Here is a 5,381-nt window from a genome sequence, read left to right on the forward strand (position 1 = left end):
TTCTCACTGGGTGCCTGTCCCGTGTCTTATAACCAGGCATTAAAGAGTAAGGAAAAGAAAACATTGTGGTAATTTGGAAGGCTTTTAAGAGAGTTTTCTTGTTCATCCTCAGATCCTAAAATCTTCGCCAGATTCTAAGACCCATTACAATTTGGAGAAAGGGGCTGGGAATATGGCCTAGTGGCAAGAGTGCTTGCCTCGCATGCATGAAGCCCTGGGTTCGATTCCTCAGCACCACATGTCTAGAAAAAGCCGGAAGTGGTGCTGTGGCTCAAGTGGCAGAGTGCTAGCCTTGAGCAAAAAGAAGCCAGGGGCAGTGCTCAGGCCCTGAGTCCAAGCCCCAGGACTGGCACACACAAAAAAATTTTTTTGAAAGAAATAGAAAAGAAAGGAATTCAGAGCCTAAGACATCTTTTTAGGCAGAGAGAAACCAAATGATCCTGGGTTCGGGGTCTTAAATCCTGAGTCCTGAGTCCTAGTCTCCGCCTTGGGTCCTGGTCCTGGGCTCTGAATTCTGTGTGTTGGTCCAAGTGCTAGATCCTCCATCTTGGTCATATCCTGGGTTCTAGCAGTTGCTCTTGGTCTTGGGTCCTTGGATCCTGAGTCCGAGGCTTTGTAGATGGGGAGAGAGGAGGAAAGGAAGATGATGAAATGCATCTAGGTTTTAAAAAACCTTGAGAGATTAAAGGCTTCTTTTGATTCAAATGACATGTTTTTAAAAAAACGGATAGTGCAGTCAAGGAAATGTAGTACTAAGAATTTGGTGCAATTACACAAATGTTGATATTTTGAGGTGCCATGTTAGTATTCAGGTTTGAGTGCTTCATGAAAAAGTTTTCATCTTTAGGAATTCGAACTAAAATACTAAGTGGTCTGGTGTTTGCTCCCACGCTATCTGAGTTGGGGAATGGGCAGAGGTATGTGTAAAGAAAGACTGGCCAAGAAACTAGGCAGTGTCGACTCGGATGAATGTGGAAACTCGGTGATGAAATTTTTATATCTGTATGAAATTTCTCATAACAATTTCTAAATGACATCCAGGACATGCAATTCTTAACCACAACTAAATAAGGAGCGAAACAGGAGAAAACAGGTTTTGTGTGTTTTGTTTTACATTAGATAACATTCAGGTATGTTGGTAGAAATAAGGCTTTGTATTTTAAGATAAATGAAAGGAAACAGGAGAAGGGAGAATCCTGATGCTTTTATTTTCCCAAATGATATGAATATTGCCACACATTTGAAAAATACATTTTATAGTTTCAAAGACCTTTACCTCTCATTTGCTCTTTGGGGGAAAAAAAAAAACCCAAACATATGATCATGTATTTGTTATCAGAAAATCTGATGAAACATCGTAATTATTTCTTCTGCTTCTGCATTTTTTTTTCCGGGCAGAAGACATAACTTTATTTGGCCAAACCGCTGGCCTGTTGCTAAATCAAGGCACGCACAGCGGAGGAGAGCCCCGCTTCTGCGTTTCTAACTATTTATTTTAAATTTCTGAACATGTTCTCATTACTTTCTTCTTCATTTATTTCCTATGCTAGCTTTGCAAGGAAAACTGTGCCTGAATATCTATTTACAGTATCAGAACTCTTAAATGTTTCTTATTTTTGGAGCAATTTTATTTACCCTCTTAGTTTATGTTTGGAGGACTTTATGGTAGCAGAACCCTTTATATATTTTCTCTGGACCCACCCAGCTGTTTTATTTTGTGTTCACTTATTTCCCAAGCTTCTAGTCTGCGATCAGAAGTGTTCTGTTCTTTGCCATACTTTATCAGCATTTCCTTGATTAGCCGCATTATCCTTTATCTCTTTCCTGTGAAAGCTCTTAGAGCACAAATGGATGAAGCCACGTCTTTACTCATTTAACTATTGCTCTATCAATGTTTACAAGTACGCTCTAAGAGGATTTAAATACAATGTCCTGCCTTCAATGTTTATAAGTACATTAGACGATCCCAAATACAATGTTGTTCCTTAATGACCGCAATTAAATTTTTGTTAATTTTCTTTTTCCTTTTTGTTTTTGAACCTCAGGTAGCTTCAACGCCACCCTGCAGGGACTCCGTGTGGAGCACGGATGGTAGAGAAGGGAGTGCCCCCCCCACAAGGGTCCCCTGGGCCGTACCATATGACTCGGCAAATATTAAATATAGCCGCATGAATCACAATGCAAAATTCCAGTCCTGAAATCTGTGTCAGGCATCACAAATTGTTCCCTCTCTTTCACTCATGAATAACAAAGAATCAACTGGAGAAATGTTCATCTGTATAAATACTGAATTTGTTGGGTTGGTTTTTTTTGTTTGTTTGTTTGTTTTTTTGCCTCCTGAAAGATACACTCTGCATTTGACACAGTGTGCACTTTCTGAATGTTGTTTTATTTGTCTGAGTCTTTGAGCTAAATCTCCAGTGCTCGTCACTGGAAAGACATTTCCCCAGAACCCTCTGAGTCATGCTAAAGGTACACAACAGCTGATAAACTCCAGTGACCTCTGAGGGGACAGATGGACCGTGAGGCTCCTCGTATGTTGGACGCCTGCACAAGCAGGGTTCCACGGTGACCGGGCTCAAAACAGTGACTGTGCCTGTCACCCTGCTAAGGCTGCCATCACTCCTCTTTCCTTGGACCTTCTCGGCCACTATTCTGTCTCCCTTGTGCATGTTTGTATACATTTCTCTTTATTGATACAGAGAAATCTGTGATGGTTGACTAGCATCAGAAGCTACTCTACCAGCTGATTGCTTATAGAGTCCAAGATTTGCTGATTGCTTGCTGTGAGCTGGAACATCTAGGTTATTTAATCTTCAAAAACACTGTGGAGTCAATATTATCACCCCTTTAGTGCAAATAAGAAGGGTCTCAAAGAACTAGCCAACTTCCTGGCCCATTCACCCTTTGTGAAAAAAAATGTCTTTCATGAAAAAAACAAGGAATCTGCCAGGTGCTACGGGTGCCGGTGGCTCATGACTGTAACCGTAGCTACTCAGCCGGCTGAGATCTGAGGATCGCAGTTCAAGGATATCCCAGGCAGGAAAGTCCATGAGACTCTCATCTCAACCACCAGAAAGACTGAAGTGGAGCTGTGCCTCGAGTGGTAGAGTGCTAGAAACAGTGCCCAAGCCCTGAGCCTTGAGTTCAATCCCTAGAACTGCCACACACACACACACACACACACACGACTCCAAAAATGAAATTCAATCAATGAAATTCAAATTGTGATGAACTGGTAAGAAAATAAACTAGAAAATCTTACAACTGTAATTGGGAACTAAAGGTATTGAAGGAAACATTTTCGAGGTGAGCACTTTACCACTAGGCCATATTCCCAGCCCCTGAAGGAAACATTTTCTAAATTTCAAAAAGAGAAAAATACAGAAAGGATTTTAATGATAAACTGTAAGTAAACCCAATAATTCTTATAAAACTGGAGTTACTTAAAATTACATCCTAGTCTCAGAGGTGAGACTTTAGGAAATGTCTTTAGGAAAATACATTCTAACGTGCTTTATCTAAATTAAGAGTCATCTTCCCAAAATGATTAACTTCATCAAAAACAAGGAAAGACAGAGAAACTCATAACCAAGAGAAGACTAGGGAGGTACTATGACTAAACAAAATGTACCGATAAAATCTAGGATAGGTAAAAGGCTTTTGATAAAAAGTAGGGAAACAAATAAAATATAGTCTCTAGTTAATATACTATATCCAGAGTGTTCATTAGCTTTGACAAGTACACCAAATTAATGGAAGATATTCTTAATAACCAATCCAGGGGTGGCAGGCACAGGAATTCTTTTAGATATATTTGCTACTTTTCTATAATTCCAAAATTTACACTCTAAGAATACTATTCTGAATACATCATTTATCTTAGCTGACTTTAAAAATTTGTCCCAACTTAGAATTGGTTTATTCTAAAACAGATGATTCTCAAATTAAAAGTTAATTAAGAAACAGAATGAGAGCATTGTAGGCTCATGTGTGTCATGCTAGCTACTCAGGAGGCTGAGATTGGGAGAATTTGAAGACAGTCTCTACAGAAAAACCTGAGAGATTCCATCTCCAAAATAACCAGAAAAAAAAAATGGACTCAAGGTATGGCTCAAGTGGTAGAACACAAGCAGGGAAAGTGCCAGGCCCCACGTGGATAAATCAATGGTGGTATCTGCAGGAATGTTATTCAACACCAAGGAGAAATGTGCTATCAAGCCATGAGAAGATACGAAGGAAATATCAATGAATATTTAAGTGAATGATTCTGAAAAAGGCAAAGCTATGGAGACAGTAAAATGTTCTGTGGTTGACAGGGACTGGGTGAGGAGGAGGTAAACAGAACACACAGCATTTTTAGGATAGTTATTATACATCTGTTCAGTACCAAAAGTGAACCTTAATGTAAAGGATTAGTTTGGGGTGCTATTAATCTATCAGTGTAAGTATTCATCAGTTATAACAAATAGGTATGGGATGTTGATGAAGCAGGGAGACTGTGTAAAATGTGGAGGGAATTCTGTAACTTATGGGAATTCTGTAACTTTATGCTGACCTTTTCTGTGAGCCTAGAAAAGTGCTTTCAGAAAATTAAGCTGGGCCCTGGTGGCTCATGCCTGTAATCCTAGCTACTCAGGAAGCTGAGATCTGAGAACCACGGTTCAAAGCCAGCCCAGGCAGGAAAGTCTATGAGACTCCTATCTCCAATTAGACACACACACACACACACACACACACACACACACACACACACACACGTTTTTAAAAGTTCTTCTATAATGAAGTGATGGAGGCCAATTTCTCGTTTTACCCTGTGCACCAACACTGGATTCATAGTTTGGGAGGAATCTACCATTTTCAGTGTGTGCTCACTTGGTAAAAGGGAAAAAGGTGTTGTTGTTTTTTTAACATTTTGATGGATATGTTCATTTGTCCTCAAACAATATTGTTCTAGTGAACATCTCCACCAGCAGTAAGGGGCTTTTCTCATCCATCAATAATGCTGCATATTTTTAAATTGTTAATCTGATGAAAGCAAAGTGGTAGTTTTTTTTCTCTCTGTGTTTTCTTATTCACTAGTGGAGCTGAGCATTTTTCCTAACCAGGAATGGTAATATTTCATGTATCACCTTCAGTTATATTTTTTTCTGTATTGTTTCTGGGTTTCATGTTTTGCTTAGTGATTCCTTATGCATAGTCTCCTGTGTTTCCTCTTTGTGCTCTTATTTTTGTTACAATTTCTCATTGGTTTTAGTTTTGATATGAAGTGATTGTCTATTCTATTTTTTTTTTTTTTGCCAGTCCTGGGGCTTGAACTCAGGGCCTGAACACTGTCCCTGGCTTCCTTTTGCTCAAGGCTAGCACTCTACCACATGAGC

The sequence above is a fragment of the Perognathus longimembris genome, chromosome 5, assembly GCF_023159225.1.
Source record: "Perognathus longimembris pacificus isolate PPM17 chromosome 5, ASM2315922v1, whole genome shotgun sequence".
Lineage (NCBI taxonomy): Eukaryota > Metazoa > Chordata > Mammalia > Rodentia > Heteromyidae > Perognathus > Perognathus longimembris.